Source organism: Danio rerio, chromosome 24 (assembly GCF_052040795.2).
Source record: "Danio rerio strain M-AB ecotype USA chromosome 24, GRCz13ab, whole genome shotgun sequence".
In the NCBI taxonomy this organism is placed as follows: domain Eukaryota; kingdom Metazoa; phylum Chordata; class Actinopteri; order Cypriniformes; family Danionidae; genus Danio; species Danio rerio.
In genome coordinates, this window is record NC_141044.1 from 27,593,437 (window position 1) to 27,617,542 (window position 24,106).

Genomic DNA, 24,106 nt, shown 5'->3' on the forward strand with positions numbered 1-24,106 from the left:
TCGAAAAAAATATATATATATGAATATTCATATAAATTAATAACTAATATAACAATATATAATATTAACATTTTTCCAGGTTGTTTGAAAATCTTTTAACATTCTTTTCTTTTTTGCGTAAAATGTAATTTTTTAACCTTAGAATGAATAAAAAATAACAACAACATAGAAATAAATTGAAGAAACTATATTTTCACTTAAAAAACTACTTGTTTTTACGGATTTTGCAAGGTTGTGAGCTCTTGTAAAGGCTACTGTATATTCTGATCTCTAACTAAGCATTATACTGTCTTTGTGATGGCGTGGGTTTTCTGATGGATGTCCGCTCCATGAGTAGCACATTTCCTTTCTTATGTCTTTATGATTATTAATGAAGTTGAATGTTAAAGGACTTAGACTATATGAGGCATGTGGCTCTTTCCCTGCTTTATCACTCAATCAACCAGCAATTTTCATGCACTAATATGCAGAATTTCATCACACAGTAAAATCTTCCTTGATGGAGAACAATGTCCTGAACTAAACCTGACTGAAAATCTCTGTAAAATCCTTTGTGATCTCTGTGAGAGACTAGTGGTGTCCTGTGAAAGACTAGTGAGAGACTATGATGTATATGAAAGACTAGTGAGAGACTAGTGATGTCCTGTAATAAACTGGCGATCTCCTGAAGTCATTCAAAGAAAGGGTGTCTACACTTCCTACTCATCTCTGACTGCTGTAATTTTCACAAAGGCCACAGTCTTTACAGATCACTAATGCAGATCACTGTTTTCCACAATATCACAGATTTGTTTTTAAAGAAGACTTTCTTATGAATAGATTTAAACAAATGTTCACTAATAAATTATTTTTACTGATTTTGAAAAGTTGTGAGCCATTCTAAATGGTATATTCTGGAAAATTTATTCATTCATTAATTTTCTTTTTGGCTTAGTCCCTTTATTAATCTGGGGTTGCCACAGCAAAATGAACCGCCAACTCCAGATGCAACCCACATCTGAGAAACATCCACACACACACACACACTATGGACAATTTAGCCTACCCAATTGACCTGTACCGCATGTCTTTGGACTGGAGGAAACCCACGCGAACACAGGGAGAACATGCAAACTCCACAAAGAAACACCAACTGACCCAGCCGATGCTCGAACCAGCAACCTTCTTGCTGTGAGGCGACAGCACTACCTACTGCGCCACTGCATTGCCAAAATTTTAAATTGAAGATAAAAATCATACTAGCCTCCTATTAAGCCTCTTATTCAGCTACATGGCAGAGTAAAGCAAATGTTTATCAGAATGTTTATCTGCTTTTATCACTCAATCAAGTAGCAATTTTCATGCAGTTCTATGAAGAGTCTCATCACACAGTAAAAAGTGTAAAACAGTTTACTGATGCAGAAAAAACATTAAAATAATGAATTGGCCTGACCCGAATCCCGATCTAAACCTGACTGAAAATCTCTAAAATCTTTTGAATTTTTTGGGGGATTTTTGTGAGAGACTAGTGATGTTTGTGAGAGACATGTGTGAGACTTTGAAATCTTTGAGAGACTAGTGATGTCCTGTAATAAACTGGTGATGTCCTTAAGTCTTTCAAAGAAAGGGTCTCTACACATTCTACTCATGTTTGACTGCTGTAACCTTAACACACTGTAATATGTTGTAATCTTTCTTTGTGCTCCAGTCTTTGCTTTTTAGTAATACTAATCACTGTGTTTTCCACAATATCACATATTTTTATGAAAGTGGCTATGATTATTTTGTGAAACACTGTTCTACTAACATGGTATCGCCAGAGCTAAAACCTCTTCCAATTTTAAACAATGTAGTCTACATTTTTTTTTAAAACAAAAAGTGCATCAAATTGCTCTCTAATTTTGAAATGTGATCATTCATGTGTAATAAGTATTTATTATTAATAAACCTATGTTCAAGTAAGATACATGCAGTTTAAATACACACATACGCTCTGCTGGGACACATGCATGAGCACAGGTGTGTGTATTTGTGTGTGTGTGTGTGTGTGTGTGACAGAGAGAATGCAGTGATGCTTGGTAATTGAAGAACAGGCCTGTCATTGCTGACCTGTAGGAGGCCAGGGATGAAATGTATTCCAGTCTCTCAGCTTTGTGTCGGCATTGACAGGCTGCTGAGCTGCAGGTCTGACAGGCTTGACTGAAAAACAGCCCATCCTGATCGTTACCCTCCCGTATCAGCAAACACACACACACTGACAAACACGAATAGTATGCACACACAAACACATACGTGTACAAACAGTGTCTGGAAAGCCATTTTAACATATTCTAACACAAGCATCTCATATGGTTTCATTAGTATGAAAATGAAACTTTTTTAAAAAGAGGTGTCCCAAACCCCACCTCTAACTCATTAAAGGATCAGCAATTCATACTAAAATGCACAAATTCAATTCATTTCATGTTTAGTTATACAGCAGTTTTTTTTTGTGTCAAAGCAGCTTAACATAAAAGTTCTAGTATAGTGTAGATTTCAGAGATGAAGTTCAGTTTAGTTCAGTTCAGTGTGGTTTAAATTTTACTGTTTAAACACTGAAGAGCAAATCCAAAGATGCACAGCTCCACAAGTCCCAATCCAAGCAAGCCAGTGGTATCAGTGGCGAGGAAAAAAAAAAGAAAAAAAAACTTCACCAATTGACGAAGTGAAGGGGAAAAAACATTGATTATATGAACCATAGAGATTATATAAATTTATACGAAGTTACAACCTTATGAATTGCTGTGGTGGAATAACTACTAGTATATAAAATAACATGTACTAGTTAAATTATAATGCACACTAATCAAACTGTGATGCGTACTGTACAAACAGCGACGTACTGTAACTCGCAGCTGAACAACCATAGTACAAACTTTTGAAAAATGAAGAAAAACCAAAACCATAGTTGCTTTGTCACAAATCCATTGTTTAAATAACGCAAGTTATAAATAAAAAATCCATAATGATGATTTAAATGGGATGGTGTAACAACTTTAGAGAAAATCTGCTTAAATAGTGTTTTGTGCAAATTGTATTGTTCTACAAGCACATACACATTTTAGAAAAAATCCAATATTAGTTTTAATAAAAACATGCATTCATTTTCCATTTTAATTAAAAGCCCACCTATTGACATTATTCTTCAAGTACGGTTGGGGCTTTGGGGGCTTAAGCCCCTGATGTATTGTCAAAAGCCCCTGATCTTTTGGAATATGCTGCACTTAAAAACATTGGTTGTACAACATTTATTTTGTTATCCAAGTACTTAAAATTACCACATCACGCGTATTCTACTTATCGCAACTTTTGTGTCGGTTTTTTAAATAGTGAGCTGTTCAGCAGTACCTGTTTCTACCTGCAGGTGGGAATGACATTTCACACAGAAAGTGTTTAAAAAAAAATCCCGCCACTGCACTGTCATCATTCATTCATTATTTTGAGGAGCTGGCAAGGCAGTGGCGCAGTAGGTAGTGCTGTCGCCTCACAGCAAGAAGGTCACTGGGTCACTAGTTCGAACCTCGGCTCAGTTGGCATTTCTGTGTGGAGTTTGCATGTCCTTCCTGTCTTCGCGTGGGTTTCCTCCGGGTGCTCCGGTTTCCCCCACAGTCCAAAGACATGCGGTACAGGTGAATTAGGTAGGCTAAATTGTCTGTAGTGTATGAGTGTGTGTGTGAATGTGTGTGTGGATGTTTCCCAGAGATGGGTTGCGGCTGCGGCATCTGCTGTGTAAAAACTTGCTGGTTAAGTTGGCGTTTCATTCCGCTGTGGCGACGCTGGGTTAATAAAGGGACTAAGCCGACAAGAAAATGAATGAATGAATTTTGAGGAGCTGAAGCAGATTAGGTAAAACAACTGTTTCACAAAACTGAATTGTTCTAACCACTGGTGAAGCTTAATATTTGTTTTTACAGTATAGAATGCATGTAGTTTTGGTGAAATCAAAGAACCCTAATCAATAAAATGTGTGTCATATTAAGGTAAAAACATGCAAGTTATTCAGAAAACGTAAAAACAGACACATCTGTTTCTGTAATAGTTAAATCATGGTGAGTTCATGCATCTAGCTCATTTTGTTATAGCTATATGCTACTGTTACATGTCAGTTAGCATTGGATTATAAATCGACTGTAATCTCATGAAAATATGAAAAGATGGCTGGAAGAACACATATAGACCATTAATTTTGGAAGTGTAAATGGTCAGTTAAAGCCTTTTTATTTTTATTTAGATCTCATTTTCATTCATTCAACTACAGCAATAGCTGGATGCCTTCACCCTATTGGGGATTTCCTGGAATGTTTTACTTTTGTTCATGAGGCATATCTGGAATTTCTGCTCAACAACACCCAGTTTAAATGAAACAGGCATTACATGCATTTAAAGTACCACAATGCCCACATCACCCTGTTTTGAGAAAACAGATTTGCAATCTGACAATGATGACCTCAGGTACACCTCATGTGCCTAAGTCATTGTTAAATGCTAACAATGTGAGTTTGAATGCCATTTTACATCACATTCATTGCCATACTACTGAAAGCAGCAGCAGATAGTTCACCTCAGATCTTGAAAATAAAATAAACCATTTGAAACTGAACTTTAGAACTGTGAGAACTTTAGAACAGTGCAAACAGCCAACTTGCTTATCACTGCAAATCTCATCACGTAGCGTGTTGTTAGGACACAGGGTTACAATGCAACCAGCTCTCCTAATGTTTATGCTTGTAATATTTATATTATTTGCTAATTATTAAACTTAAGTGGAACTCTGAATCTGTGTCTCATTTCAGAGTCTGCTACTGTCCACCGGAGGACACATTTCAGTCATAAGCGCATGCTTTAAGAGCCTTTCTGAATGAATTATTGAAATACGATGTTTTCCATCAAGGCGACATGCTGAAATATAGTTGACTACAGTGGCAGTGGGCAGATTAAAAGAACCAAAACAAAGACAGCTGTTCTAGCACGGAACACCCATTTTCAAAGCAGAATATCTGACTTCAGCACTGTTTTTCAGATAAACAAGAATGTTCACTTAGCATGTTTCTTAAATATCTGCAAACATATTATGGTATTTTTATGCTTTAGAAGAGTCAATAACTTACACACAGCACATTTAAAGAATAAATATATAAAAAAATATTGTTATTACCAAGAATGGATTATTAGAAGTATCCATTTAATTGGGTACTAGTATTTAAAAATAAATAAATAAATAAATGAATAAATAAATAAATATTTTACGGCAATTTGTAACTTTTGATTTATTGACTAATTCATACGAATTTGTAAGACCTGATCTGTACAATTTCGTAGGACTTGCTTATCCCCCAATATCAGTTAGGTTTTGGGGTGGGCTTTGGTGCCACATCTCCTTTTAAAGAAAAAAAAGTAAATTTTTGTATAATCAACAAACTGACAAAACATAAAATATTCATGTTTTCTTGTGAACTCAAAAAAAAACTTTTGCTCATTGTTTAAACTATTTATTTAAAAATAAGTTTAAACATAACTACTCCTATTTAAAAACAACTACTTATTTAAAAATACTACTTAATTAAAACAAGTTGAAACAATACAATTCTTCAGTTTTTTTTGGAGGGACAACTTAATTGTTTTATGTTCAATCCACAAATTTGTAAACATTATTAAGTTAACTTAATTGATAATTGATAATTGATTGACAATATGAAGGATTTGTGTGGAACCTAGCATTTATACAGTGTCAGATCAGGCTTATTTTGACCTATTTAATGGGTACTATCTTAACAAACAAGTACTACTATTTAATAACAAGCACTGTTTATTGAAAGAGTACTATATCTACAGAATAAGCATTAGAAATTATTGAATAGCATGAATAGCCTGCTAAAATGTACTAGTCCCTAATGGAATCGATATTAATATGCTAAAAAATACTAGTAATATGAAAATAAACACTGTTTACAGGTTAAATGTAAATACGGCTTGCCATAAACACTCACACATTCACTCGCTGACAGTGTCAAAGTTGCTCTGTCACTGGTCATTATAAGCATGTCATGGATAAATCCGTGTCATAAATAAGTAAATTGTTCTTATTCCACACACATGGCCTAAATGGAACGCTCTCCATTTTGATGCGTGTTCATTATTTTATTCAATTTCTGTGGCGTATTATGTCACCTTCCATTCTGGCTAGTTTTATGACTAGAGCCGTCGAACGGGAGTAATAAGGCACTGGATGTGTACAATCTGAAAATGTTTTAATATTCATCGTGGCAGCTCTCTTGAATAATCCTGTGTGTGTTTGTGTGTGTGTGTGTGTGTGTGTGTGTGTTAGTGTTAAAACAGCACTAGAGCCCATTACCTTTTTTTTCTTCAACCAAGCAGAATAATGCTGGGAGAAAATAATATACTCAAAGCTTGTGTTTCATCCTGTTGATTTGTTCTGATGTGAATATCTAATCTGGGCTTGGAAAAGCAGATTATGGTGCATTAAATTCTTCTGAATGGGTCTAGTTTAATACCACATGCGTGTTGGAAAGGGATGGCTAGATTATGGCTAAACGCAGCAAATGTCTAAAATGAAACACAAACAGTTTATTTATTCACTTTTATCTCATTGTTTCAGGTGCTTTACCCTTATTTCGCAGTACATTGTGTTGTGTTTCTAAAGTTTTTAAAGAAATGTTCCATTAATGCAACTGAAAATATATTGGTTCTTTTATACTGCTTTTGCTTTGGTGTAGTTTAACAAATAAACATATAAAAAGACAATGGAGGACAAAACTGAAATGTATAACTTAAAATGTCTTAAAGACCATTTAAAGCATATCATTTGTAACAACTTTTATTTAACATTTTATTTCTATTTAAAGTTTATTATTGGACGTTTTTTTGTTAGTTATATATGAAGAGTTTAGATGCAGAAAGCTCCAAATGCCATTTGATATTTAAATGGCTGAAATTAGATAACTAAAATTAGCATTTGTCGCAGACTCCTGGGTAATTTAACTTTTGTGTGACAAATAAGTTATTTTCCATGCCTTTAAAGAGAAATATCTGAACATAAACATAGAAGGCTAAAAAATGCATAGGAGGTTTTTACATCTGAACTCTTCATATTCATTCATTTATTTTCCTTCGGATTGGTCTCTTCATTCATCAGGGGTCGCCACAGTGGAATGAACCGCCAACTTAGCACATGTTTTATGCAGCGGATGCACTTCCAGTCGCAACGCAGTACTGGGAAACACCCATACACATTCACATGCACACAGATCCACTACAGCCAATTCAGTTTATTCAATTCACCTATCCGCTTGTTAAGTGTGACGTCACGTGAAGCGGCTTCCGGGTCCAATCGCTCTTTTCAACTGAATGGGGAGATTCATGAAATGGTAATAATAAACGTTTACAAAGCGATTTAATACTTTCGAAAGTCACAATCGCAATATATATGTCCATGCCTAATATCCGATGGCCAGAAAGTGATTCATTGTTTTATAAATTGTTAAAATTTTGGTATTTGTTATGCAGCAAGCCCAGAGATTGTTGTGTACACTATGACGTAAAATTAACTTTAATGTGTGATAGGAATAAAACGCGATCATAAACGAATGATTTCTCCACTCAAATGAATGGCGGCTTGGACCCGGAAACAGTATACATACGTCACAAACACGTCACCACTTAACAAGCGGATAGCTCATGTCTTTGTACTGTGGGGAAAAACAGAGCAGGAAACCCACACAAAAATGCCAACTGACCCAGCCGGGACTCGAACCAGTGAACTTTTTGCTGTGAGGTGACAGTGCTAACCACTGAGCCATCGTATCGCCCCGAACTCTTAATATGATTAACCTTTCTATTTTGTCAATTTTTTTTACAGATTTTTAAATTATGCTTTTCATCGAATTGTGTCGTGTAATAAAATGAAAGCAAATGTGTGTAAAATTGTCTGAAAATCTAGTGGTAATGATTTGCCAGATCATTCTACATCTTATTCAATGATTTATTTTTGTTTAAACAGTCATTTTAGAACAAGCTACTTACAACACATATATACTATGAGCAATATCACAAGAGTAGCAGTGCGATGTGACTGTATATCGGCACTGGTGTGGGGTGTGCGTTGGCCGTATAAACAGCCACATCGCACTACTACTCGTGAGATGTTGCGTTTTTTACAACAGTTTGACAGCCTAATCGTGTATATAAAAAAAGAAAATCAAACACAGGGAGTCTAAAAAAAGTTTGTATAATAGGAACTACTTTCTTCCGCCATTCATTCACATCTGCAGCTGACGTCAGAACAGCAGAAGCCGTTACTAATTCACCAACATCACTTTAGAGCCAGTGCTTTAATGATTCTCTAGCGTAATGTCTAAAGTAAAGACAAGACAGGTGATTTTGTTGACATTTTAAGATTATAAGGCTGAACGGCATGAAATGCCATTAGTCTATAGCAGGCCCGGCGCCAGGAAGTCAAAACTGAGGGGGCACTTTAAATCCATAGGGGGGCACTAGACCTGGTGACTCATTTTGTTCTCTTGTTTCTTTCATTTAGGCTATTTACTCACATTTATTATTACTTTGCATTACTGCCTAAGTTACTGAACTAAGGCAGTAATATAGGCTATGTTTTAATAGTAATAACAATATGCAGTTTCGCTATTACGAATTTTATTAACGATAGTAATGCTTACCGCTTATTAATGCAGACGGATGAGTGCTTTAAATCATGTGTTATTCTCCTTATTTCCGTTTTATTTCAAATAACAGGCATATGAATGTTTAAAGTTTTAGGTAAAGACGTCAAATTATGCCCACGCATGCAAGCTGACCCACCATCAGACTATTCATTTAACCGGTAAATAAATATAGTAAAATCAGCTTAACCGAGCTTCACGTATTATCCAACCAACATCATTGTTAGGGAAAAGCTAAATGTTACAATTTAATGTCATTTAAAACAATTACTTAGTTTCATTTTAAGGCATTAGTGTAGCCAGAAAAATACCTAAAAAGATACCAAAATTCACATTACCGTGAAAAATGGTTAAATTTTGGCACGGATAACACTCAATATGCTATATAACTTTTTTTCATGATTTTAAATGTAAAAACAAAGATTTATCTTAGGCTATCATAAGTGTGTTTTTTGTGATATTGTAAACCATCATAAACCATTAGGTTACTAAGCCTACCCGTAATTTTATTTATTAATTATTTAATTTATTAAGCCTTTTTTAATAGCTTGTTTTCAGGTTATTTTCATTTTAGGGCCATGAGCTACAAGTCAAAACAAACTCGATATGTTGTATTTTAGCTCTTAAAATAGATCTACAATATATTTTGTTTAATTTTGCATGAGCAAAAAGCTCTATAGCCTAAATGACATATTTTTAAAAGATTATCATTCTGCTTACCTGCAGCGCGTGAGAGGTTTCTCGGTTGATCCGTGATAAATCCACTTAAGCACTATATTCCATTTATAACACTGCAAACTTGACTTAATAAACGCAAAAGGCATTTATTATGTTATACCTTGACTGCTGCTGCATAATGGAATGTTTCTCTACACAACTGTAAAAGTGCGCTTTTTAGCAAAATGAAAGCAAACATTCAAAGGGTTCTGCGTTTTGTCAATTTTAGTTTAATTGTAATAATATTAATAATAATATTAATAAATAAAATTAAAATATTATTTATAGTGTAGCCTACTGTGGGACTGTGCAGTAAACTATTTGTTTTTATTAAAACATTTTTATTAGGCTACATCTTCCCGAACTAATAAATGACTGGCAGTTGCGTCTCTGCTAAAATTAATTTAACAGCAAATTTCTTATGTGTATTTTCCTTTTAGAGCTCAAGAGAGTTGTTTAAATAATTAGTTAACCAAAGCATGTAATGAATTAAGCTGCTCCTATCATGTCCCCCACTTTTCTCCGTTGTGAGTTGAGTGCGCCTCCATCGCCGTGTACGCGTTTTAAAGGCTATTTACGGCCGCACCTGACCTGACGCAGGGACCGGATCTCTGAACTATAGGACTAGCTTTAATATCACTATTTTCATAATTCAATTGCTATGTCATATATTTTAAAATATTTAAATGTGTGTTCTTAAGGTTGGAACGACGGGAGTGTTAATAATTAATGACAGAAAGAATTTTCAGTTTGAGTCCTTTATAAAAACTGGGGGAGCACAAACTCTTTCTGAGGGGGCAATGCCCCCCTTTGCCCCCCCCCCGTAGCGCCGGGCCTGGTCTATAGAGATATCTCCCTACAGTATTACAGTCTATTACAGTTACAGTCTATTACTATTCCAGGTTTTTTTTTCTGTTGCAATCTAGATATCACAATAATTAACCCTGAAAAAAGCAGCACAATCACTACCAGATTGCTGTTGTGTTTGCAATAGGGAAAAACACTAAACACATGCAGGCATTTCTTTTTTTCTTTCTGCCAACACAACACATTGCTGATGTGAGTCCCACTCAATACACAATTATATGGTATAAATACAGTAATACAACATACAAAAGAGAGAGAGAGATCAACTTAAAATATCACTTACCAGTTTAATAATGATTTGATTAGCTGTAGTTTAAAATTATGCCGTACTTTTCCTCCTCTTAGGGCTTATTATGCATCTCTGTCGCCATCTTGTGGATGGACAATGTCAACTATCTTTGCTCAGTATGACAGGCCAAAGGTCACCGACTCACTGTCTTTTAGAAATAATAATTATTTAAAATAGGCACTATCATTAGAAATAAACTGCATAGTTGTAATCTAAACAACTACATTCTAGACAAAAAAGCCTCAAAAGTACATTATGTCGCCAAACAGCAGCAATATTTGTCAAACTGTAAAGTGTCCATTGCTTGTTGCTGTGTATGAGGGCTGTTACTGGCAGGATATTGCACGGCTATCGACCAATCAGATTCAAGAACCGGACAGAACTGTTGTATAAATATATATATATATATATATATATATATATATATATATATATATATATATATATATATATATATATATATATATATATATATATATAAGAATATTAAATAATTTAAATTTAATTTATCTGAATGGGTCTAGATTCATACCACTTGCTTTTTGGAAAGGGAAGGTCAGATTATTTCTAAACGCGGTGAACGTCTTAAATTGTAGATAAAAAACACAGTCCTGCTTGAAAGAATATTGGTATGATGAGTGCAAACAAATGAATTGAATGTTGTTTGTTTTGCTAACAGGCTAATTTGAAATTAACTACCATTGCGTATAAAAAGTAGTTCAAAAAAGGTCTGTTTGTTATTAAATAAAAATATGTAAAGAAAGATTAATTAAAATGCAGTGCTGCTGTTTTAGTGGAATGTTTATTAAAAATTATTCAGTTTGTTCGGAGCACTAATAGATAATATATGAAAGAGTCTGAACTGAACTGGTTGCTTAATGTGATGTTTGTTTTTTGTTGAATTCTTATCTGTTCAGAGTTATTTAATAATACTGAGATGTTTTTTTTTCTAATTATTAATTTTAATTGCTTTTCATGTTTGCAATTATTATTATATTTATTAATCTCTTTCATTGGATTCATTGGAAATATTTTATAGGTTATCACTGAATGTGATGTTTTATGTTAATTGTGTTTCTTTTTGTATAAGTGCTGTATAGGCAACATGATTTCCTCCCTATTGCTTTTTCCTGTTTCTTAACATCTCAGATTAGATTTCCAGCAGTGTTTGTTTTAATAAGCTGCTCTCAGATGGACTCAGAGGTTAATGTAGGGCAGAGACTTCAACACTGTTCCTCGGCTCATCATTTAGGCAGGTTTTGCCTCAGGGACTGAAATTTACCACCTGATATAAACCTTTTTCTCAAGCCAGTTTCTTTACTGATCATATATTTACCAACATTGGCTTTACACGTATATAAAAAATATAACAAATAAACAAAACAACAACAACAACAGTTTATTGAGGTAAATATAGTGAAAATAAGAGTATTGATTGGAAAATCTGTACAGTTTTAGAAATCGTCACCTTAGAATTATAAGGTTCTATCTGCGTTCTGAATGATTTTGAGATATTGAGCTTCAAAGTTTTGCAATCCATATACCAAACAACATGTCTGTAACAGTTCTCTTTCATACGTTAACATGACAAAGACCCTAAGGGTTCTCTAAATGTAAATTACTAAAGTTCTCTTACATTTGCAAAATGTTTTCCAATGTTTTTTTTACATTGGAGTAAAAAAAACAAGGTAAATGCAGATGGAACCTTCTAATTGTGTGTAATTCATTAAAGCATTACTTTTCAAGAAATACATTAAAAAATATATAAGTTGGTGTTGTAACAATATGTTGATGCTTGAGAAAATAAAATTGTCATGTTTTAGGATAAATATTTTTTCTTGTTCAAATTAAGCATGCAAGGCTGAGCTAAATATTTTTCCAGTGCAGATGTTAATTTTATCTAATTAATACAGTATGTTAATATTTATTAAATTTTATGCTTTATATGAATTATTGAATTATATTTATTGAATTATATGCCCCATGAGTAGAAGATACGATGACCAAATGAGTTTAATAAACACTGAAAAGTGTTTCAGTGATGTAAACAAATAAATATATTTCACATTTAATATATAAATTTCTTAATATTCATTTCTTTTTCAACAATGTAAAATTTAACATTTCATCTCAATGCCGGTGTCGGTGACATATACGATCGCCTAACAATAAGAAGGTCACACGTTCGAGCCTCAGCTGGGTCAGTTAGCATTTCTGTGTGGAGTTTGCATGTTCTCCCTGTGTTTGGTCCAAATATAAGTCCAAATATCTGCGGTAAAGGTGAATTGGGTAAGCTAAAATTGGCCATTGTCAAGAAATGCTTCTAAATCATCACATTGACACACATCTCACTTTTGTGTGGTGCGGCATTATTTAGCCGACTCTGATTTTGTGTGATTTTGTCTTTCTGTTGTTTCCCGCTGTCAATGGAGCAGTCCGGTGAACTGACAAGGAAAGCTGATCCTGATTGGTCCTCGTGCGTGCATTAAAAATCCTGATTGGTTCACAGAAAGAACCTTATAGAGCCAAGCTAGAGTTCGACTTTGTACATAAAACCTTTTTTGTTTTTTAAATAAAAAGTCTTAAAATGTAAACAACTTATAAAAAAACATCACATAATGTAAATAAGATGTAATTTAATAACAATACGCCAATAACTAAATTTTGAAGAAAATGTCAGATAGAACCTTATAATTCTAAGATAACTAAATGTACAGTAATACATAAACATTTACTTTAGAAGGACATCATGGTTGAACTAAAAATACATTTAAACAATGAACATGAAAGAAGCATGAACAAAAATTATATGGATCTGACATCCAAAATCTGAGCCATAACCATGCATATTTCTCACATTTTTAAACTAGCGAGAAAAAAGTCTGAATATTTCTGGGTAAAAACTCAGAATTTTGGATGTTTTTTCATTTTGAGTTTGCGCATCACATTGTAGAATTTTAGAGTTTTCAAAAAAATGACAGAACTTTGAGTTTACATCTCACAATTCTGACTTGCTTATTTGAATTGAGTTTATATTTTGGTTATAAAAAAGTAAAGTTATAAGAAAAAAGTTCAAAATTCTCTTTTTATCTCAATTCACAGTGATTTCACAGTGTAGCCTTTTTTTCTTTATAAGCTTGCTTACAACTCTTACGCAGATTTTTTTATCACCATTAAGCAAGATTTTTTTTTTCTTCAAAATCTACAACTTTGAGATTCAAACTTGTGAACTTGCGATTGTGCATTTATAATTCAAAACAGGAGAAGAACAAATGTCCGAACTGTCAAATAGGAAAAAAAGTCAGAATTGTTTGATACTGCAGTTGCCTTTTTATTGATTATTTTGTACATCCCATGGCCCAAACACACCTCCATAGTTACCAGGGACTTACTGAAGCTAGCATGCCACTGTTAAAATCTAGTGTAAATGAAGGGTAGTTTATTTATGCTCACATCTTCAGTAAGAGGAACTCATGTCAGATAATAAGGCAGTCTGCATCCATCTGTCCAGAAAACTGCTGATCTCAGACCTCTGTATGAGGGTCAGTGTATGTGATATAGTGAGGGAGGAGGAAACATTTCAGATACAGTAAAGTGGCTGACACACATTCATACAGAACAGAGTTGATTGTATCTTATTGCTGAAACTGACTGACTGAAAAAGACTGCTCAGATGCTTACTAAAAGAGAAAAATAGACAAGCAAAACAAGTCATTTTGATTTGAAAGCAAGAAGCTCAAACTCATTTTTGAGCATGTGTATGTATTTGTATTGCATTTTTAAAGTTGATTTATTCATATGAAATAGAATATATTAATTAAAAGATGACAACAAAAAACAAACAAGAGCTACAACAATTCAGGTATATACAATCAAATAAATTAAACCATTTCAAGCCATTTTAAACGTTCATTTGACAAACGCATCTCTGAAATTTATTTACATTTTTTTTAGTATTTTCTAAAAACAATAAACTAGATTATTATTTATAATATTATTTAACTATACACATATTATGGTTTCCTTTACTTAAGATAACCGAATAATATGGAACATCCTTAAATTATACTTTTAAATAAATGGAATTATCTATTAAGTGTCATAGAGCCAAGCCTAGGGAAAAGTTTACATGTTTGACCATGTCTATCAATGCGAAGATGTTATAAAATACATTTTATGCCAAGTTATTACTGGAAAATTTCTGTGGTTTTATTTTATGAATGGTGCGCTGGGTCCCTCCTTTGGTGAGGAGGACACTCAATGCACGATGCCAACAGTCAGTCGGTAAGTAAACCAATATAACGAATGAAAATAGCGGCCTGTGCGTATAGACCTATAATGTAATTCAGTACAGTAACGAGTCATTTGTTTGTTTCGGTTGCCTTCATTTTAATAGTTTCCTGATGATGCAATGATGTGCTTTATCTGCCTGCCTGATTCCCGCTGAACTGGGCGGGTTGTGTGACGTTTGATTCGGGGACATTCTGGGGGTGGGGTTTGTGTGATGTGCTGCGAGCCACTGGCCCGACAGTGAAAATGCGGCTAATAAGAAGTAAATGTGTAGGGTGAGAATAGATTTTCCACTATTTAATCGTGGATGTTTGGATATTGGGTGGTTATAAAAAATCCTGAAAGAATGATAATTATAAAAAAAATGTCACCAAATATACTTGGGCAGGCGTTAATATACTTGGGCGGCCTGCCCAATGTGTGGGAAGCACTAAACATTATTTTATAGCAACAAGAAACTGAACCTTAATTATTGAAAACCTTTTTAATTATATAAAATGTACGTTCATAATTCTCAAAAAAATAATAATCCCCCCCCAAAAAAAACACTGAAAAATGCACCTGTTTCCTAGCATCACTGTTTCACAGAATTTCCTAGAACTGACTCCTTTATTACACAAATCTGAACACCCCGAAGGCCTTTTTGTCAAAACGTGCATCTTGAGCTCTGCCATGTAGAATCATTTACAGTCTATCAGAGCTGTTCCCCAGATCTGGCAACACAGCGGCTTAATCTAAAAAACAACCAATCGCAGGCCACTCGACTGATTCATGCTCCTCCCACTGAAGCCATGCACGTGTGTATACAGTACATGCACTTATACATGCTTGGATGCATTCCAGCACACACACACATGCAAAAATGAAATAAGACATATATACACACACACACACACACTTGCGATGTAATGTCACACATATACTGATGTATATCTGCATGAGGAATAAACCCAGATTATGTTTTTTGAGATTAAGAGCTGCTGATGCATAGGTTTTACTTCACCTCTCGCACAGACGCCATGCTCCAATAAATAACCTGTTCAGACAAAGCGAAACAGTGAAATAACACAGAGATGCATGTGCAATTTGTCATGTTGCCGAGACTGGAAGAGGAAATGAAGTTTGTCTTTGCCTTCAGTTGCAGTAAGCACAGGTAACAGAAGAGAAACACTGACAAATGACTCCACAGACACCCTTCAGAAGAAGAAGTGTTAACAATGATAAAACACACACTGGTTTTATCTCTAACACAAGCCTCCAAAGCCCACAGGCTATCTGGGTCATCCTGCGCTGAGCGTTTCTCACGTATATCATTCAAGGTTGAAGAAAATGATACGTTCAGTTTTGCCTTGCTTTGGGTTTTTGGTGCTCATTTTTAAGACCGATCTGAATTTGTTTTCTTAATTTTGCATTATAAATGTTCAAATGTCATTTTGCGTCTCCAAGATTACCCTTCTGTTATTTTTTAAAAACTTTTTTGAGTAATAACACAATTTATATCTTTCTCATTTAAAAAAAAAATGTTTGTGTTTGTATTTAGCGTAATTTTGTCTTGAGAATATTACAGTTTTTCTTGATTACTTTGATGCAGCCGTCAACTGAAACTCCACATTTTCGAAACAGTTAACACACACACACAGGCGTAAACAGCAGCAATCATGATCAAAATGAAATATTTTGCTTGCAAAAGGCTCTAACTGTGCCAAAACATTTAAAATATGCAACAAAATCTAATTTTGCCTTCAAACAACACAACTTGCAAACAATTTTATGAGCTCTTTCAATCAAGCATTACACAACGGACAACAAAATACAAAATACAGAACTCAGTGTGAGTCAGTGCACCATTGCTTGGCGTTGTAGCCTATTGCCAGTGCCACTTGTTGTCTTTCAATGTAGGCTGTGTAAAATTTTCCTTTTTGCAAAGAATTGGATGCAGAATAAAAAATGCTTTGATTAAATTTTTATTGATTTAATGAAATTTTTTCAAACTGTGGCTGAAAACTGAAAAACTGTAAAAAAAAAAAAAAAAAAAAAAAAAAGAAAAGAACCCAATTAAATACTTTAAATTTTACAGCAAACATGTGTAAACCAAAATAAAGAAAGATCTATAAGTACTATTAGTAGGGATGTAACGGTATCAGAATTTCACGGTGCGGTAATACCTCGGTATGAATGTCACGGTACGGTATTAATTGAATCATTTACAGGAAAAAACAAAACTTATGAAAATACTCCAAAAAAGTGTCAAAAGTGTCAATGACATACAAATTAGTCATCTATCTGTAAGCTTTGAAACAGGAACTTCAATTTTAATAACAAAAAATATTAAACCATGTAAAAAAAAATAAGTTTCAATTTAGTATTGTTGAAAACTCATCACATTCAACATTTAATCACTCACTCACTCACTCACTTAGATAGAGATGGGTTTTAAGGAAAATTATCATATAACTATAATCTGGTAAAAGCTGGTATCTCTGGGTATTTACAATGTCCCCTGCAACAGAAAAAAACCCTCTCATTTGGGACTGAGGTTTCTGGGACAAGAGAGATATGACTTGGCCCAGGTTGACAGCAGTGGGTAACGTTGTGCATTGTCTTTCCCCCACTTGAGAGGACAAACCATGAGTGAGATAGAGATCTCATGTCTGCATCAATCTGAACAGTGTGCTGTGTTTCTGCAGTCCCCATGACTGATTATTAGTCGTATTCCCCAACTTGCAGGCACATGCACACACAGTGCTCAACCTGTGCAGTGCACATGCCCTTTTTAGTCTTGGATAGAAAGTTCCCTTCCAAACTGATCAAAAGTGCCCCCGCGACGCGACATACCCTCCGTCCCCGCTTTACAGTACGCGCGCGACAACACAGCTGATAAGAACTCGCGCGACAACACCACTATTCAGTACGCGTGCGTCAACACAGCTGATAAGAACTCGCGCGACAACACCGCTATTCAGTACGCGCGCGACAACACAGCTGATAAGAACTCGCGCGACAACACCACTATTCAGTACGCGCGCGGCGACAACACCCACTTTAGGGTTTTCCAGCTCTTTTTGATCCCCGCTTCTAGCAGCACACTCCATTTCCGCATTACTGGATCTGTAGCGACAACAGACCGCAAGAGATTATGGGCAAGCCTGGGCTGATGGGAATTGTAGTTTCCGGTACCTCCCGTTCGCTTCATTCGCCTGAGCAAATTTTCTCAGAAGACCTATAGTTTTACCGAGTCATGCGACTACGGTAATATCGAAAAAAATTAATATTGCGGTATGACGGTATTTACAATACCGTTACATCCCTAACTATTAGACATAGCCACTATTGACCTCCTCCATCCATGCTGGCAAAGATTAAAGTTTTTCTTGGTTGCTTTGATGCAGCCGTCAACTAAAAAACATTTTCAAAACAGTTAACACACAGGCCTAAACAGCGGCACTCTTGGTCAAAATGACGCATTTTGCTTGCAAAACGCACATACCGTTTCAAAACATTTAAAATATGCAACAAAAGCTAGTTTTACCTTTAAACAACACAACTTGCAAACAAGTATATGAGCTCTTTCAATTAATCATTACACAACGGACAACAAAATACAGAAATCAGTGTGAATCAGTGCACCATTGCTTGCCATTGTAGCCTATTGCCAATGGAATTTGTCTTTCTATTTGGGCTGTCAAATTTGCCATTTTGCAAAGAATTGGATCCAGAATAAGAAATGCTTTGAATAAATTTATATTGAATTCATGACATCTTTCAAACTGTGGCTGAAAACTGAAATACTGTAAAAAATGACTGTAAAAAGACAAAAGTAATAAAATACTGTAAATATTACAGAAAACACATGTAAACTAACATATCTATTAGGAGTATAGGACATAACCACAAATGACCTCCTCCATCCATGCTGGCACAGAACAACACAGACCTTCCACCTTTTTTAATGTTTGCAGACTGATTGCTAATTGAAGATTTGTGTGAAGGAGTGTCAAATCGGTGCTTCATTGAATTCATACTGATCTTGGTAGTTTAATTGTTAGGAATAGATGTTTTTTTTTTAGCTACCATAGCTAAAACAATGGAGTTAGGACCGCTTGAATGACAGCCGTGTTAACTGTTTTGAAAAATGGTGGGAAAAATGTGTCAATCCAATGAGAACTGGTTTACACATTTGCAAGACCTGTCTTCTTCTCTGCTGGGAAAGTGATAATGAAAATAAAGTGAAACATACAGTAGTTTCTTTAACCAGGTCAAAGCAACAAGAAAAACTGTAATATAGACCTACCCCCTTTTTTATGAGGTATGCAGACTGATGATTGTTAATTGAAGATTTGTGTGAAGGAGTGTTGAACCGGTGCTTCAGAGTTTTCATACTGATCTTGAAAGTTTCTAATAGTTAGGAATAGATGGTTTCTGTTTGGTTACCATAGCTAAAACAATGGAGTTTGGACTGCTTAAATTACATATGTGTCAACTGTTTGGAAAAATGTTGGTGAATATGTATAAGTCCATTGAGAAAAGGTTTACAGATTTGCAAGACATGTCTTCTGCTCTGCTGGGATAGTGATGAGGAAAATGAAGTGGAACCTAGTTTCTTTAACCAGGTCAAAGCAAACAAGAAAAACTGTAAAGAGCCCCTATTATGCATTAAAAAGGTCATATTTTGGCTTTGGGGGTCTCAAACAACAGGCTGATATGCAAGCAAGGTCAAAAAACACTTTCAATGTCTTATAATAAGCCTTTATGTTTACCAATTATCCCAATGACTCACATATGATTCGTTCAGCGATTCATTGGTTCCCAAACCCCTGCTTAGAGCGGTGCTAATCTGTGCTGATTGGTCCGATAAACCAGTCTGCTGCAATTGGTCGACTGCATTCAGTGCAAGACAGAAAGAAACGGCCACCATGGCTTGTCAACATTGTTGAAGTAGTCAGAGTTCAGAGTGTATGTGTGAGCCCAATGATGGAGTGCATTAAAGCAATGCAGTTTAACATAGCACAAGGCTGGGGCTATAATGTAGAGATATTTTTGCAAAAATAAACTTCAACCATTGAGTCTTCAAAGCCTCTTCTTTGGGTAGGGAAAACAACACTAACTTTCCCTCACACTTCAGAGCACAGCGTCTTTGCGACTTGATTCAACTGGGATCTGCTACAGTGTTTGTCTTCTTTTTCTTTCTAAAGTGTTTGTGGCCAGGGGTTTCAATTTTCCCGGGCATGCTTGCACAACAAAAGGGCGAGGCTTGAATTCCATATGGACGTCACGCCGACACGACTAAAGATTTGTTACTCTGATGATTCATTTAAACCACTCTGAGCCGAATCTTTTATAGATGAATCAATAGTTTTAACACGGTGCACTTTCAGATTTAAGCCTTAGCTGGATATTTCACTTCACTTAGAGCTGTGTAACACACTGCATGGAAGGTCATTTTTTAAAAACCCATAACAGGGGTTCTTTAAATGGTCATAAATTAATATCCAATATTAATAATTTTTGTGTGTGTGTTTATTCTACTGTTGTTTAAACATTTTCATGAAACATCTCTTTTCAGTTTTATTTGTATTTTAAGTCATAATAAAAACTGCAACATTGTACTACATCAGTTATAAAAAAAAAAGCGCAACAATGTTTAAAGCACTGATAGCAAAAAAAAAAACTAGATGTTACGAAACACCAACATTGTGCGGCTAAATATCAACTTTGATATAAATGGCCTTGGGAGTAAGAAAGTAAGTACTATATATCTGGTATCTGGTTTGAGGTTAGCATCTTGAGCTAAAGCACAAAATGGTGAAAAATAGTTTTGTATTACACTGTAAAGAATGGTGGATTCCACACAATTCCTTTATGTCGTCTCAACAAAAATAGATTAATTTAACTTAATTGTTTTGCAAATTAAAGAGGACTGAACATAAAACAATTAAGTTGACCACCTGAAAAAAAAAAAAAAGAATTGAGTTAATTCAGCTCATTTTAAATATGCTGTTTAAACAAGCACCACAAATATTTTTTTGAGTGTATTTTTATTAATAATGGATTCATCTTACCGTAAAATATAAATTTGTCAATACAGTTTCAGGAAAGTGAATGGAAAATGCTCAAATTCCATCAATTCTGGAGTGGATTGTCTTATATCTCATAATTTCAGTTTATATCACAAAAGCTCAGAATTGCAAGTTTGTATTTTTCATTTTTAAGTTGAAAGTATGCAGTTTATTAATAAATATATCACATTTTCAAGAAAAGATGTCAGATTTGTGAGATTTAAACAGATTCAGACTCTATTTTTAGGAGTTTCAAATAATATATTGCTGTATTTAGAATTATGTGCTCATATTTCAAGTTGTAAGTTTTTATCTCACTACATTGTAAAAAAAAAATGCTTTTAATTAACAGTTTCAATATTTCACCGGTTATTTACAGTTGTGAATAGCATAACTGGATGTTGATCTCTACTCTGTCGACTTTTGATGTTAAAAAAAAATTCAACTATACGGTTTAACAAAGTGACTTTTATTGACATTTTAGTAGTTTAAAATAGTATAAATTAGAAGAAATATTATATAGGCAAGCAAGTCTGTAAAATAAACCTGTTTATAACAAGGTTTTTGTAGCATAATATACAACACCAACCTAGACCCTTAAACTTTTAAAAATCTTACTAAAAGTTAAATTTTTCAACTTTTTAAGGTTTAAAGTTGTTGGAAGAAAGATTAAGGTCCCATAATGCACTTCAAATACATAAATAAAAGGGGGGGTTTACAGTGTACTGTATTTTTTCTGGCTTACAATTTTAACAGTCTTCAGTTTCTAATTTTTTTGTTTATCAAAAGCATTTGTAATAAATAAAATGTAGTTGTACAAATGTAAAAAACTATAATAAATTGATGTAAAAAATAAAAAAAACATGATTAGTTTTCATAAGGATTACAAAAAATGGTATAAAAGTTACCAGCATTTTACTCTCTCTAGTGTTCATTACAGCAGTTTTGGATGACATTATTTCTAATGAGCCACTTCATAGAGAAGTGCTGATGACCTTACGGGTCACAGTGTTTGAGACACTAACAGTACTGATAAATGCTCGAGTGTTTAGTATGTATGAATCCACAGTGCATGACCATACTTGTGCACACACACACACACTGCACAACACTACACAAACTATTAAAGCCAAAATGACGTTCATTATTATAATTCATATATCACACGGTGACGTGTCAATTAGGGCTACAAAGTCAACATGCATGCAGAGCCGACAGAATAATTAAATTGGAATATTAATGAGTGAAGTGTCGGTGTGGGCCTTCAGCATGTGATCAATCTCCAGTTAATGAGTCATTCATCTCGACCCGTTCCTTCTCCACCTCAGTCTGAGGGCAAACACAGCTCCAAATCAACATCTAAACAAAAGCCATTCATCCACAATACCAGTTTTGCATTGGAAAGGGATGAAAACAATGCTGGCAGAGCAGGACGTGAGGGGGAGAGGGTGAATTATTTGTGAGTTATTAAACTGATTTTGTTATTATTAAACTCAATCAGCAGCCCTTACATTAAACCTCAGAGTTATGTTCATTTATACAGTGCTCGACCTACACCCCTCACAAATATCTTATTTTAATTAATATTTACTATAGGAAGCTTTACAATCTTATATTTGTTAATATACATTAGTTTAGCCATTACAAAAGCAAAGTCTGGAGCTAAACTAACAAAATAACTTATGATGATAACGGCTCAAAATTTGTACATTTAAATTTGTGTTAAGGATTTTTTTTTATGTAAAAAGAGCGAAATTCTCGAGAAACAAAAAATGTAAAACACTTTGTTGAAATTTTGTAGTTTGTAATTTCTTTTATATATTTCGCATCAATTTACATTTATTATTTTTCTATTTCTAAAGATGTTTGCTGACTAAAATATTATTTAACTAAATATATCTTTTTAACAAATCTGTTTTGCTCATATGCACCAAGACTTGTTTCTACACAATTTGACTGATCATTTAACTACAAAATATTTGGTGAAACATTTTTTGGCAGTTCTGGATAGAAAAAAAAATAAATAAATAAAAATAATAAAAATAAATAAATAAATCAAATAAAAAATAAATCAAAACAAAGCAAAACAAAACAAAACAAAAATAAATAAATAAATAAATCAAAACAAAATAAAACAAATCAAAACAAATGTTTCAAACATCAAATGTTTTTTTTTAATGCATCAAAAAAAGTTTTTATTCTAGAAATGTATATGCAAACAAGCACATATTTAATGATAACATTTTACAAGCTGGTCTATATTATAAAACTTTTAATCTGTTCACCTATTGAGACTTTGGATAACTGTCCTTCAGATGTCTATTGTGATTCTACACAGTGTGCTAATGTAATTATCATTCAGGTCGAGCTCGTCTATATAATACCTGGAGATGCGAGATGGATAATTACGCTGGAGATACAAGAAAAATGACATGGAAACAAATCATTGATGGCACCACGAGAACATCAACGGTACAGAAGTCCTTCACTATCCTTAGCTAAAAACTTGAAAACAATACATTTCTTACATTTACAGTGTATGTTTATATATACAGTTGAAGTCAGAATTTTTAGCCCCCTTTGAATTTTTTTTCTTTTTTTTTTTAATTCACCAAATGATGTTTAACAGATTGTGTAAATTTTCAAAGTATGTCTGATAATATTTTTTTCTTCTGGAGGAATTCTTGTTTTATTTCAGCTAGAATAAAAGCAGTTTTGAATTAAAAAAAAACATTTTAAGGTCAAAATTATTAGCCTCTTTAAGCTAATTTTATTTTTGATAGTCAGAACAAAATATCGTTATACAATAACTTGCCTATTTACTCTAACCTGCCTAGTTAACCTAATTAACCTAGTGAAGCCTTTAAATGTCACTTTAAGCTGTATAAAAGTGTCTTAAACAATGTCTAGTAAAATATTATTTACTGTCATCATGCCAAAGATAAAATAAATCAGTGATTAGAAATGAGTTATTAAAACTATTATCTTAAAAAATATTTTGAAAAAAAAGCCTTCTCTTTGTTAAACAGAAATTGATTAAACAGTTCTTCCAGCCACAACCCAGTACAGGGAAAAACCCATACACTCTTATTTTTACACACACTCATACACTACAGCCAATTTGAGAGGGGTCTGGATGCAGACCTGGTGCAGTGCAATCTGAGCTGCATCCA